Below are 16,054 nucleotides of genomic sequence, written 5' to 3' on the forward strand. Positions count from 1 at the left end.
ATCACAATTTACACTCACTTATGTGACAATCATTTCTGGAAAGCATTTCAGAGTGGATATTGAAATGACTGACCTCGCTAATGAATAGATTAGTTCAAGCCTAAAAACAAAGTTAGTGTTAAAATAATTCTAAAATATTTCTCCACCAAAAGACATGAAATTTTAAAATAAAACATGTTTACTCATTTTTGACAGTTCTCCTTTTAATGAGCAATATGAGCATTAATTCCTCTTTTGGTATACAAAAATGGACAGGCATCTGTACCACCATAGTGAACTAAAATAAAAATGTTCCATTTTTCGAATTCACGTGGGGCCTTATTATGGTCACCGAAGTAGAGGAATTCTTGTTTCCAGATAAACAGCATGTAACAGCATAGACAGTCATTCCAAAGTCTGTGCACCAAGACCTCACAAGTGACTCTGTGTTTCCCTCCAGGTTATGTAGACATAAGCTGGACTTATCTTTGCCCAATCCAATGTCTTGGCACTTCTATCTCAGAGAAAATCCAAATTTTCTTGGTTTTTAGGTTTTCTAAGTAATTTTTAACAGCACCCTAAGCCAAAAGAAATACTTAACAATTCAGTGTATAAGGTAGTTGTACCCAAACAAGTTAATAAGGATTTATGTCATAATAACTTAGTAGCATTTAAAAATACATCTATCTATAAAGTGAATTTTTAAATTTCATTCTTAAATAATTGTAGTTATTTAATTAATTATTTTGCTGTTGGGCACTATACAGCTTCTCAAACCTTGAGATGAGATTGAACATTGCCACCTCATTTCCTGTTCCACACTGAACAGGAACTTCAATAAACCTAGCTTTGCAAGTGTATGAATTGACTGAAACAACGTAGCACAATCAACTGTTAAAACATAACCTACCTCAAGCTAACAGTTTTCTCGGTTTTCTAAAGACGTTAAATTTTGCTTTGTTTCCCTCAAAATTTTAAAATATCCCTCTTCATTCCTGTGCATTCATTACATTGTCCCAGGCACAGTCTTTGTGCACAGTTTGGAAACTACAACTTTGGTTGTTCAGCTATTCCAAAGTTCTCAAGTCTTTTATCTTTATTACAGACTCTGAGTAAATAGACAATAAGAGCTTGCAAATGTAAAATGAAAATTATGCATTTTAATGTCATTTTCTGTTATAATAAATTTGGGCACAGAATACTACCTAAAGTGTAATTTATGTGTATTATGTTATTCTATAATTTAAATCTGTATAATGTTTTAACTCATTAATCATCTATCAACTAAGCTTTGAATACATAATAAGAAACAAAATAATTTGAAAAGACACATAAAATATTTGCTTTTGATATTTCTTATACATATAATCTTTTTACCAAGGGTTGTATTTGCTGAGAGTATAGAAATCAATATTATTTCATGCAAAATTTTTAAAGATTTTAAAATATTTGTTTCTTTTAAAAACTGACCTTGGGGAATTCCCTGGTGGTCTAGTGGTTAGGACTCAGTGCTTCCACTGCAGGGGTCACAGGTTCAATCTCTGTTCGATCCCGCAAGCCACACGGTGAGGCCAAAAAAAACAAAAACAAAACCAAACAAACAAAAGCTGACCCTGAAATCTTGATAACTATTCTTTGTTTGAAAAGAACAGGAAAGACAAAGGTAAGGTTCATTATTCCCTATAACTTCTTCTGTATAGCAAAGGAAAGAAGGCACTCCACTGCATTTTGTTGATGGAGAAACAAAGACGTCCAAGATTAAGGGAACTGTCCATGGTCCAATGGCACGTAGTTAATTACAGGTAGAGCTCTTAGAATGGCAAAATCTCATTCCATAGTTCTACTGTAGAAGTCTGTACCTAAAAACGACAATCCTTTGGGAGGGAAAAAAATGTCTAGCTCATTATTTGTAAAGAATATCATTTGAGTTGTTTTCTTGGGTAGTAAGAATAGATTTGCATTAATCCAATTACACATGACCACCATGGCTAAGTTAATTCATCCATATCCATTCATTACAACACATATTTGAGTAACTAAAAGTTTAGTATTAAACCAAGCACAGCAGATATTATAAAGGTATTATTCCTACTTTTGGAAAATTTACACTCTAATAAGCCTAAGGAAAAGTTAAATAACACCAAAAAATAAATGACCATACAATATAGAACCAGATTAGATGTCATATGGAAAACAAGTTATAATATTTTAAAAGAAAAATAAAGGTGAACTCTATTTCTTATGAAGGGAATGGGACTTGAATTGGCCTTTGAAGAATGGGTAAAATTTGAATAGATGAATATGAATGAATTGGACATGGAGGAGAGAGTAACTTGTGTTTGGAAACACTGTGTATGGCATCCAAATTGGATCAGAGAATAAATACAGAGGAATCATAAGAAGTAGAATAAGAAAATAAAGACCAGATTGAACAAGGCCTTACAATGGACTTTCTCTGGCAGGCATTGAAAAAAATTATTTTAACTTTTTGACCTGGCAAGTGGCTTGAAGAGAGTGTTATATAGGTCAAGAAAATCTACCTAGATAAAATTCATCTATACACTCTATTATTCCCAAGAACATAAACCAGCAGGGCAGACTGCCTCAGTTGTCCAAGAAATCTGTTCCATACCATTAAAACTAAGGTATATGGCCTCTTCATGATTTCCTTCTCTACATACACACACACATACACACACACACACAACCATTTTCTCTATCATTCAAATTGGGGGCACACTTGCTATATATTATATGCTTATGATATTTTCCAAGAATATAATCCAAGTCAGTAAAATATATCACCTCCCTATTTCAGCTTCCTATTGTCTAAAGTGACCAATTTTCAAAGCATATTAGTCATTAAACCAGTAGGAGGAAAGATATCTTCTATAGAAACTTTTTAAAATTGAACTCCCAATAGATTCAATAAATGCCACTCTGTGTTTGGACCAGTGGTGTGTCTTGTACTTAACAAACAGACCCCTAAATTCTTCATTTGGCGCCCTAAGACAGTCACTTTGTTGACTCAGTGAAGAAGATTCTAAAACAGATTGGTCAAGAAAAAATCATCCCACCTTGACTCATACCAAATATATTGTGCTCTTACATTCAATCTAATACATTTCCTTTTTCTATCAGAGAAAGATTTTAATTTGCTACCTTTGCTTCCAACAACTGAAAGGGAAAGTTCATCCATGAAAATTGAGAAGATTGGCCTTCAGGAATTTCTTGTTAGTTAGTGGACCAGAGCAAATATTTGCTTTGAAAATATTGTCAGCTAGGTCCAGGAGATATTAAGGGCAAGGGGGAGATTAGAAAGAGAGAGATGGCTGTAGGATATTCAGGGGAGATATCATGTGGTCAGAAATAAATACAATACTAGAACAAAGACTGCTTAACAGGAATGAGGATGCAGTATTTGAAATGAACAGGCTGGAATGATACTGAAGCATACAAGACAAGTTTGCCAACTGAACACAACATGAAGAATGAAAATTTTAACGAATGGGATCTTTGTTTAGAGATAGCACAACTGAAAGTGCTTACTAATTGTGTATGAGAAAACAAATGAAAAATGGTTTTGAAATCGTCATCTCCAAAATTTCCCATAATCACTGTACATTTTTATGAGGTAGTGGCCACAATTTTCAACTTTAAGAGTACCTCAAAAAATCCTTCAAATAATTTGATGAGTGTAAATACAAATGCCCCATTCAAATATAACAATTAAATAGTTCTAATATGTTTTTTAAAACGATAACTAAAGTATTTTGAAATCAAAGTGGCATTAAAGTCACCAAAGGAAAATACTCAACTTACTCTCAATCCATAGTTCTTCTCATTTGCTCCTTCATTTCTCTTAGTTTGCATGATGCTTGTATTTTCAGGAGGTTATTTAACAAACCATAATAAAATTAATTGTCTCCAGACTGATGAGGTCACAGATTATCAGTGTTCTTGATTTCCAATTATTTTAAAAGAATTTTTCCCTCAGCTGTTCCATGCTCTCTTTGATGTCCTATTTCAAAAATGCACACCTTTGCTTTTTTCTCTTCGCTTTTTGTTGGTAGTTTTCCATTAACAAAAAACCCAATACCTTATTACTATTATTCAAATGACATAATTTCTGGGCAATCTGACTAGATTTTTTAAAGACCAATATTAATCACTAAAACATAGGGTAAATGTATAAAATAGATTATGATATCTTTCATATACTTGGGAATTAAGTAAACATGAACATTGCCAAAACTTGACTGTCACTCAAGTTCATTGGAATACAGCAATCAATACCAAATTGATAATCTATCAACTTGTGGTAAGTTCCAATGTTTTAAAACAAAGCTATACATTCTTTTCGCAAATAAAAAAAAAAGATTTTCCCCCAAGTTATTGGTACCTGGTTCCTAAGATACAAAACAGATATATTTCTGTTGAGTAAATTGACAATTTGGAGCAAGTTATTGGTACTTTCATACTTGAATGAATGCATATACAAACAAGGAAAGATTTCACATCTATCATTAGTTATGAGAAATTTAAATTGTATAGATAAAGGTTTTTTACATTTTCTCTTCTTTATCCCTTCATTTATTTATACTGAAGAGGAAAAAATAGAAAATGCTTTCTTAAGGGTAACGAAATCATTCTTCTTTCTATTAGACATTATTTGATGATTTATTTTATTTGTGTTATTTTGTGTAAAGCAATTGCTTATTAAAACAAGAATCCATATCACAGATGGAATTAGTTTGCTTTTCTTCAGCATGGTAATTACCTCTGCTATGATTATTATCTAAAGACTTAGAGACAATGGCTTCATGCTGAAAACAAAAAGAATGTCTGGTTTTATTAAGAAAAATAATAGAACAAACATATATACATTAATTCATTCCTTCAACCAAAAAACATTTATTCAGTAGTATTTTGTGCAAGCACAGTAATAGGTATTGTGAAGAGAAAGGAGCATAAAACATAGTCTTTTTCTTCAAGGACCAGAAATAGAGTTTAAAAAAATACCTTGGGAGAAACAAACACACAAACTGATATAGATTTTTAAATGATAAGTTTAATAATAGAGATACATATGGGGTACAGAGAGACACCAAATACAAACTTAGAAAAAGGGAAGCTTTGAAATGTCTTCTTGGAGGAAAAGATGCCTAAGCTGAGTTTTAAAAATAAATAGAACTTTGAAGACCGAGGAGTTAAGGACAAGGTATTCTAGGCAGCGGATTAGCTAGAGTAAAGGCACAAAATTGAGAAACAACAGATATGCACCAAGAAACACGAGGAGTTCAGAATTGCTAAAGTGTGGAGTTAAAGCAAGGCTCAGCAGAATAAAGCAAGACAGGTCCCAGATCACAGAGATATTTCATGGAGGGGTCATGTTTGCATATTGGAAAGATCACGTGACTATGTAAAGAACAAACTTGAAGAGCCAAAACTCTTAAAAGAGGAAAACAGTTAGGAGGCTGTTTGAGTAGCCAAAAAAAAAAAAAAAGGTATGAGGGATTTAACTAGAGCTGTAGAAGCAGCTGGATGCTGTGTGTAAATCCCAACTATTCTATGTACCTTTGCACACGGCCCTGATCTCCCCATGCTTCAATTTCTTTATCTGTAAAGCTGGCATAATAATGCTTACAAGAATTATACAATATTATCCCATTTTGCAAATGAGGAAACTGATAGCTGGAATAAAGATTAATTAGAGGGGACACTTCAGACAAGTATATACAAGTTAAGTTAGCAGGGCTTGGTAACAGATTTAATATGGGAACTGAGAGAGGAGTGAGATTTAAGAATGGCCCCATGTTTCAGTTTTGGAGACTATCAACTGATATTGAGAACACAAGAAGAGGAAATGGTTTGGTCAAAAAGATAAGGTCTATTTCTTATAATTGAAATTGAAATAGATACAGATGAAAATATCTAGGAAGAAGTTAGATATATGGATCTTGAATACAGGAGAGAAAACTAGGTAAGAGATGCAGATGTGGAAATCATCAGCATTTAGGAATTCATCAAAACCATAAGAATAAAAGAGAAGAACAAGAGCATAATGAGGCTGAACAATGACCCCCCCCCCCAAGATCTCTACACCTTAATCCCTGAAATTTATATGTTACCATATATGGTAAAAAATAATCTGTAGATGTGAATAAGATAAGGAATTTGAGATGGGGAGATTATCTTGGATTATCTGGGTAGACCCAATGTAATCACAGGGTCCTTAAAAGAAGAATGCAGGAGGAACCAGCGTTAGAGAAAGAGGTGAAGTTATAACACAATCATAGATTTGAGTGATGTACTCTGAAGATGGATAAAGAGGCCATAAGCCAAAGAATACAGGTTGCCACTAGAAGCTGGAAAAGATAAGAAATGTATTCTCAGAATCTCCAGAAGGAACCAGCCCTTGTGGCACTTTGACTTTACTCCAGTGAAACTGATTTTGGACTCTGACCTCCAGAACTGTAAGAGAATAAATTTGTGTTGTTTTAAGCCACTAAGTTTGTGGTAATTTGTTATAGCAGCAATAGGAAACCAATGCACATAGAAAATATAGTGAAAATGAAAACAGGCAAAAATACTTGAGCAGCACCAAATTCTAAGGACAGCTCTCAGAGGAGAAAGAGAAAGGGCAGACAAGGACCAGGAAGAATTAGGAGACTTTTATGTCAAAGAATTTTAAGAATGGAGGACTAAATAGGTAAACATGGCAGAATAGTCTACTAAAAACTATTTTAAATGGACAATATTTTGGCAGTAAGAAGTCTTTGGGAAGCTTAGAACAATTTCAGCAGACTTAGAAACTAGTTTTCAATGAATTGAGCAAAATGAAAAGGAGGAAATGGAGATAGCAAGTACTGATTATTTTACATTTTACCCCTATTTTATATGGAGATAATATAAATATAAAAATCAATTTTGATAATAAAAAATAAAGTTCCTGGGTATCCAGTCAAATACTATAGAATAGCATCAGAGTTTGAACATGTGCAAAATAAGAATCTGTAGAAGAGGAAAAAAAAAAAAGCCCTATGGTATAGACAGGTGCATAGAAAGAGACATTAAGACAACTGCAACAACAACAAAAAATTGGTAAGGAGTAAGACCTTACCAGATACCCAAACTTAACCATGAAAGAAAATGAGAAAAGAGATAAATGCCTTGAAAATATTAATACTAGTAAACATCACTGGAGTAAAGCAAAAAGTACTGGAGCAAGATCAGGGGACTGTAGTCTGGTTTAACCAGCTAGATTGATAGTTGAAGGAAAGTGGAAAATAGCTTTGGGTATATACGTAAGGTTTTGTTTATAGCTTTATTCTCTGGGTTTTTTTTAAGTGATGAGAATATCAGGATTTATTAAGCAAAGAAAAAATAGTCAAATATGGAAGCTTAAAAAAGAGATAGCAAATAATCATAAGAATAGCCTGAAGAACTAGTGGGAAAAGTACTAACAGAGTAACTGTAACAAAGATAGTTTTCAGATTAAAATCTTGAAGGAGGAGGAAGAGAGATTAAAAGTAATGAATTTTGTTTTGAAAAAATAAACATCAATATGTAATTCAGCCACTTGAAAAATTAGTCTGATGCTCTGTCAATGATTTGTCAAGACCCTAGCACCCATGTCTACCAGAAGAAGCACTATAGGAGGAATATCTGTCACAGGGTGCACATTTTCTATCACATCTTTTGACTTCCATAATGTTAGTATTTCCTTCTGTATTTCATGCCAAGGTATTTTCCAAGCCATTGTAAAACATTCTACTCCTTGAAAAAAAGTTCCATAATATAACTTAAATTTCATAGAGAATTTAAAATATGAGTCAGTCCTCAAATTTATGTCTCACTACTCTATCCATGAAAACTGTATTTTGGCTATGAAAATCTCTTGAAAATATAAAGGGTCCCAATATATCATTACAACTTACAACACATAGCAACAGAGAGAAAAATAAGCATTTTTATACAAAAGATGATTGACATAATGAATTTATTTGTAATATAAATGTGTGACATAACCTCACTGAAAGTGGTAGGAGAAAAAAAAGTTTCCTTAAGTCACTTAGGAAAATGGTGCTTTGACTAAAGACAAAAAAAACCCCAAAAAACTGTACGTAAGCACAGTATGCTAGTTAGTAAATTTAGTTCTTATAGGAGTACCAGTTAACAACTCTGAAGCTACTTTATATGTTTACTAGGATTGAAAAATAAGAGAGTAAATGCTAAGTAAATAGGACCTAGGTTTCTTACTATCAGAGAAATTAACTACAAATAAGCAAGGGAGAAGTCTAGGGTAAACCCTGTGCTACTTGTTTAGAGACATCTGTATGAACTCATGTTTAGGAGAGATGATAGATGATTGATAGATAGATAGATAGATAGGTGTTTATATATTTTTAGTGTAAATACACATGTCCTAGCTCTGTCCTCAGAGAAAGCATAGAGGCAATGGCATCCCAGTAGCAATAAGCACACCCAGTACTCAGATCGTGATATTCTAAATTTAAGTTTCCAATAAAGGAACTAGAGATCCTTATAGAAATGGCTGACTCTAGAGTTAGTTCAGGGAAAATACAAGATGAGTTTAGAGGATCTTCTAGTGCCAGGAAGTAAAGAAGCACTAAAAAGAAAAGTAAATAAACAAATAGGGGTATGTATGTCAAAAGAACACTGGAGGGCTTCCCTGGTGGCGCAGTGGTTGAGAGTCTGCCTGTCGATGCAGGGGACATGGGTTTGTGCCCCGGTCCGGGAAGATCCTACATGCCGCGCAGCGGCTGGGCCCGTGAGCCATGGCCGCTAAGTCTGCGCGTCCGTAGCCTGTGCTCCGCAACGGGAGAGGCCACAACAGTGATAGGCCCGCGTACCGCAAAAAAATAAAATAAAATAAAATAAAAAACAAGAACACTGGAGCCAACCTAAAAGAGTTTTCAACGGTCAGAGCTGGAAGAATTTGAAGACTAAATAATGTATTGCTAAACTACAACCCAAAGTATAAAATAAATATTCACGAGTTCATAGATATAAATTATTGAATAAATAAATAAATAAATAAATAAAAGATATGTCTTTCTTATAAAAAAGTTCCAAATAATGTATGTAGATATTCCCCCCTCCATCTTTAACCTCCATCCTTTCTTCACCCCCACCACAGGCACACATGTGTTGAGTATAGAATGAACTTAATGATATAGTTCCAAAGAATGGAATATGAATAGGGAAAAATAGTAACCTCAACATGGAGAAATCTGACAGATACAAATATCACCAGTGATGTCATGTAGATATCATTTATTTCTGACATCATGTGAAGAGAAGGGCACTATACCTATGTGGTGTTTGTCCCCCAAAACCATAACCCCAGTCTAATCATGTGAAAAGCATCAGACAACCCAAATTGAGGGATGTTCTGAAAAATATGTGACCAGGAATCTTCAATACTATCAAGATCATGAAAAACAAGAAAAGACTAAGAAATTGACACAGACCTCGGGAAACTAAGGATACCTGAATACTAAATGCAATGTGGTATCCTGGACTGGCTCCTGGAACAGAAAAACACATTAGTGGAAAAACTGGTGAAATACAAATAAAATCTGAAGTTTAGTTGGTAGTAACATACCAATGTTAATTTCTTAGTTTTAACAAATACACCATGGTAATTAACTTGTTAACCTTAAGAGAATCTGGGTGATGGGTATATGGGATCTCTGTATTATCTTCATAACTTCTCTGTAAATCTAAAATTATCCCAAAATAAAATGTTCATTTTTAATAAAACTTGGTTAGCCAGTTTTAAAATGCAGAATTTAACATTTGAGATCATTAAATGTAACCACAGTGATGAGTGATTTTTTTAAATGCCAAGATCTAAATATCCGTCATATCTATAACCAATAAAAGTGCACTAAAATGTTTAAATGATCTATGGTAACAATAAAATCTCTGTTCTCCTTTTAGTAGGCATTTTCTTCTACTATGAGAAGATCTAGAGAAAGCTCCCTTTTCCAGCTATAATTAAAAAGAGATTTCAAACGGGAATATATCATTTATAAGTGATTCTGGGTAAGGGCAAAGTATGAAGGGTTTTTGTTTGTTTGTTTGTTTGTTTGTTTTTGCGGTACGCGGGCCTCTCACTGTTGTGGCCTCTCCCGTTGCGGAGCACAGGCTCCGGATGCGCAAGCCCAGCGGCCATGGGTCCAGCCACTCCGCGGCACGTGGGATCCTCCCGGACCGGGGCACGAACCCGTGTTCCCTGCATCGGCAGGCAGACTCTCAACCACTGCGCCACCAGGTAAGCCCATGAAGGGTATTTTTAATATAAGGGTACACTTCAGGTTGAAATGTCTTCTATAGATAGATGTGATTACTCTAACAGAGCATGGCCATCATTTTAAGATACCATAAGAATGAGGCCAAGAAGAGGTTCTGAGCTATGATAGTTCAAACATTCCACCACCATGTAAATATTTTGTAAAGTTTAAGCTAACTATTAATTAGACTTCACACAGCTAAATGCATCACATACCTGAAGTCTCTCTTGCTCCTACCTGCACTTTTAATAACTTGCACCTCTCTTTCTTAACTGCTCAATACTTTGTTTTTCCTCTCCAGCATTTCTCTTTTCACTCTTGACCTCCCAAATTTTCCCACCATGCCCTCTAAGGTATTGGTAGTATTGTTAATAACTGAGTTAGGTGCAAGTCTTCACAATGAAGTCCTAGCATTTATATCCACTAGCATGGCTAAAATTAAGACTGGCTATACCAAATGTTGTCCAGTATGTGGAGCAACTGGAAACTTCCTATATTATTGTTGAGATTATAAAATGGTATAACTACTTTGGAAAACTATTTGGCAATTTCTTGTAAAGTTAAAAATACACCTACACTAGAACTCAACAATTCTATTTTTAGGTATATATCCAAAAGAAACGAAGGCTTATGTCTGCAAAAAATGTATACAAGAATGTTCATAGCATCTTTATTCATGATAATAAAATACTGTTAGCAACTGAAGTGATCATCAATAGTAGAATGGAAGAGCAATTTGTGAGATATTTATACAATAAAATATTACTCACAATAAAAAAAATCTTAGTATTGATACACCAAACAACATGGATAAACTTCAAAAATGCTATGCTGAGTGAAACAAGACATACATGAAAGCACATTCCATTTATATGATGTTCAAGAAGAGGCAAAACTAATCTATAGTGATAGAAATCAGAATGGAGATGGGGGTGCTCAGGCAAATTGACTTGGACTAAAGGGGTGTGAGGCGACTGTCTAGGGTGATTAAAATATTTTATATCTTGACTTGGATATTAGGTACATAGTTAATTAAATTTGTCAGAACTTGTCAAACTAAAAAATTATCTGTGAATTTATAAAAACTTGATTAGAAAAGAACTCATGTCTGTCTTGTTAACTTATATATGCTTAGTACCTATAATTAATTTATACTTGATACATAATAAATAATATTTTAATATATAGTATAATACCTAGATCAGAGTCAGTGCTCAATGAATAGTTGATTAATGAATCATTGTCAAAATAATTTGACTTTCATCAATATTTGGCACATAAGATCAGATCCCAAATCATTTGGATATACTCTCCTTCCAACCCAGTAAATTCCTTCAGTTCCATCTGAGATTGTTTCTATCTCAATTCTATCCCAGCCTTATCATTCACAGTGTTGGGAGGAGGTATAGGAAGTGTAAAAAACATACTTAGCATGTTAGTCATCTGGTGAAAATGTGTGACAGATGGAAAGGGAGACAGAAAAAGAAGGAGGAGGAGGGGGAAGGAGAAGAAAGAGGAGAAGGGATGGGGAAAAAACCAAAGGCTAGGAAGAGGTATTTTGTCCTAAGAAATGTTATAGAAAGTTTCTTTAAAAGTATCATTTTATGTTATACATGCAGATGCATAATCAATCACCATAGTAATTCAGAATACCTATGTAGTAAATGCAAAAACTCAGACTCACTATTTGGCAACAAAAAATTATATACATCCATTGAAATTAAGATTATTTGGGAATAAAAATACTTCTCCAACAGTTGTTTTAAAAATATTTCAGTTGCTAGTTAAAGTCTATAAGTTTTACATTGTTACAAACTCATTTCCCCTCTCATAACAGCAGCAACAACAGCAAAAATAAAATTAGGTAACTACTTACTCTGATAGGCCACAAAGGTAACTGTCTACTATAACTTAGCCCCATCTTGTGGTAGTCTAGGAAACTGTGGCTAAAGCCTCTCACTGTCTTACTGTGTTTTTGAAACTATAGGCATAAATGATACTATCCCTAGTAATGTTTAAGTCAAAGGAAAATGGGCTAAGGTAAAGATATAACCAATGGGTGAATGGTTTCCTACTTCTTAGCTATACCAATAAAAACACTCAAAGATGTTTGTGAACTTCTTTAGATTCCAAGAAAAAAAAACAAAACACTTCTGTCAGTATATGGTTTTCATAGAAGACCTGTGCTAAATAAAGGAAATCTTCATGTAACTTCTGGATCAGCAAACCAAAAGCAAAGAAGATCAAAAGGCATTTTGGGGAACTAGACAGGAAAAGTTAAGCCTTTCAAAAAGAACAGAATGATGTTCTACCAGCTCTACAAACATTATAATTTTGGAACAAATGAGAGTTTACAAAGCTATTAAGGAATGCATTTTAGCAAAGATTCATGCTGATCAGTGACATTCAGCTAAAAGATGAAGTTGGAATTCACTTCTTTGATTTCCATTTTTTACCTTCAAAATTATGTGGAAAAATGCAAAATTTTACTGTCTTTTGGCAATAAAAGCACTGCAGTTTTTGGAAGTGCCATTTAGAAGTGTCTTTAGCCTGACCTTTCAATGCTAAATGAAACTTGTTCTATGCAATCCAAAATAGAATTTCTTTCTAACTTAGATAGTTAACATAACATCGTTCTGAATATCATGATTATTCATATATAATTATTAAAATGAAAATTACTGGGCTTCCCTGGTGGTACAGTGGTTGAGAGTTTGTCTGCTAATGCAGGGGACATGGGTTCGAGCCCTGGTCTGGGAGGATCCCACATACCGCAGAGCAACTGGGCCCGTGAGCCACAACTACTGAGCCTGCGCGTCTGTAGCCTGTGCTCCGCAACAAGAGAGGCCGCGATAGTGAGAGGCCTGCTCACCGCGATGAAGAGTGGCCCCCACTTCCCACAACTGGAGAAGGCCCTCACACAGAAATGAAGACCCAACACAGCCCTAAAATAAATTAATTAATATTAAAGAAAATGAAAATTACTTAGACACATAACTGAACTTGATTGAATTATATACTTAGTAATTCACAAAAAAAAATTTATTTGGACTCTGTCAGGTGGCCTGCATATTTAATTTTGAAGATAATTGTGAATTATGAACACACTTCAAGTAATATTGCCCAGTACTTGATTTACTGCATTGATGATATAATATCTAACAGTCCAAGAATCCCTTTCATATGCTACCAATTAACTTAAAAAGGAAGGATATGTTACTAATATAAATGACAAAACATGGGAGAAGGAGACATACACTCCATTGATGTAATAAAAGAAGCTCTTAAAATATCATATCCAATTCCTTTGTAGGTTGGGAAATAATTTCACATTGAGATAAAAGTATATTTAGTCATACATTTTCACAGATATTTTATTTTTATTCCTAACTGATAGTAAGTTCCCATATAAATGTACTAAGATATCCATATTTTAAGAAGTGCCCAGAGATCAGAACATGAGGATGTAGTAGGAGGATATGGCGCTCACCTCCCCACAAAAGCACATTAAAAATACATGTGGGAGAGACCTTTAAGTTGGCGGAGGAGTAAGACGTGGAGATCACCTTCCTCCCCACAAATACATCAGAAATACATGTAAACGTGGAACAGCTCTTACAGAGCACATACTGAACACAGGCAGAAGACCTCAGACCTCCCAAAAGGCAAGAAACTCCCCACGTACCTGGGTAGGGAAAAAGGAAAAATAGAGACAAAAGATTAGGGATGGGACCTACATCTCTGGGAGTGAGCTGTGAAGGAGGAAAAGTTTCCAAACAGGAAACTTTTTGGAAGTTTCCTTCCAAAGGGGCTAGGAAGTCCCTTCACTGGCAGAGAGAGGAGGGTGTTGGGGGAGAAGCTTCAGAGCCATGGAGGAGAGCACAGCAATACGGGTGCAGAGGGCAAGGCAGAGAGATTCCTACACAGAAGATCAGTGCCAACCAGCACTCACCATCCTGAGAGGCTTGTCTGCTCACCCGCCAGGGCAGGTGGGGGCTGGGGGCTGAGGATCCGGCTTCGGAGTTTGAATCCAGGGAGAGGACTGGGGTTGGGTGTGTGAACACAACTTGAGAGGGACTAGTGCACCACAGCTAGCCGGGAGGGAGTCCAGGAAAAGTCTGGAACTGCCTAAGAGGCAAGAAAGCATTGTTTCAGGGTGCACGAGGAGAGGGGATTCAGAGCCCCACCTAAAGGAGCTCCAGAGACCGGCATGAGCTGTGGCTATCAGTGCAGACACCTGAGACGGACATGAAATGCTAAGGTTGCTGCTGCAGCCAACAGGAATCCTGTGTGCAAGCACAGGTGACTTCCACACCTCTACTCCTGGGAGCCTGTGCAGCCCACCACTGCCAGTGTACCATGATCCAGGCACAACTTCCCCGGGAGAACACACAGTGCTCCTCAGGTGGTTGCAACTTCACGCCGGTCTCTGCCACCACAGGGTCGCCCTGCATTCCATACCCCTCCCTCCCCACAGCCTGAGTGAGCCAGAGCCCCCTAATCAGCTGTTACTTTAACCCTGTCCTGAGTGAAAAACAGACACCTTCAGGGGACCTACATGCAGAAGCAGGGCTAAATCCAAAGCTGAACCCTAGGAGCTGTGGGAACAAAGAAGAAAAAGGGAAATCTCTCCCAGCAGGCTTAGGAGCAGCGGATTAAACAATCAACTTGATGTGCCCTGCATCTCTGGAATACCTGAATAGACAATGAATCATCCCAAAATTGAGGTGGTGGACTTTGGGAGAAACTGTAGACTTGGTGTTTGCTTTCTATATCTAATTTGCTTCTGGTCTTATGTTTATCTTAGTTTAGTATTTAGAGTTTATTATCATTGGTAGTTTTCTTTAATGATTTGGTTGCTCTCTTCCTTTTATATATATATATATATTTTTTTTCCTTTTACTCTTTTTGTGAGTGTCTATGTGTATGCTTCTTTGTGTGATTTTCTCTGTATAGCTTTGCTCTTACCATTTGTCCTAGGGTTTCGTCTGTCCGTTTTTATTTCTTGCATAGTTTTTAGTGCTTGTTATCATTGGAGGATTTGTTTTTTGGTTTGTTTGCTCTCTTCTTTCTTTCTTTCTTTTTAATTAAAAATTTTTATCCTTAATAATTTATTTTTATTTTTAATTTAATAACATTATTTTGTTTTCTTTCTTTCTTTCTTTTTCCCTTCCTTTTCTTCTGAGCCGTGTAGCTGAGAGGCACTCTGTCTTCTGGCCACTTGTCAGGCCTGTGCCTCAAAGGTGGGAGAGCCAAGTTCAGGACATTGGTCCACCGGAGACCTCCCAGCTCCATGTACTATCAAATGGGGAAGGCTCTCTGAGACATCTCCATCTCAACTCGAAGACCCAACCCCACTCAATGAACAGCAAGTTGCAGTGCGGGACACCATTTGCCAAACAATTAGCAAGACAGGAACCCAACCACACTCATTAGCAGAGAGGCTGCCTAAAATCATAATAAGGTCACAGACAGCCAAACCCCAGCACCAGACATGGTCCTGCCCACCAGAAAGACAAGAGCTAGCCTCATCCACCAGAAAACAGGCACCAGTCCCCTCCACCAGAAAGCCTACAAACCCACTAAACCAACTTTAGCCACTGGAGGAAGACACCAAAAACAACAGGAACTATGAACCTGAAGCCTGCAAAAAGGAGACCCAAAACACAGAAAGTTAAGCAAAATGAGAAAACAGAGAAACACACAGCAGATGAAGGAGCAAGGCAAAAGCCCAAGAGATCAAACAAATGAAG

This window comes from Hyperoodon ampullatus (genome assembly GCF_949752795.1).
Source record: "Hyperoodon ampullatus genome assembly, chromosome: 7".
Lineage (NCBI taxonomy): Eukaryota > Metazoa > Chordata > Mammalia > Artiodactyla > Ziphiidae > Hyperoodon > Hyperoodon ampullatus.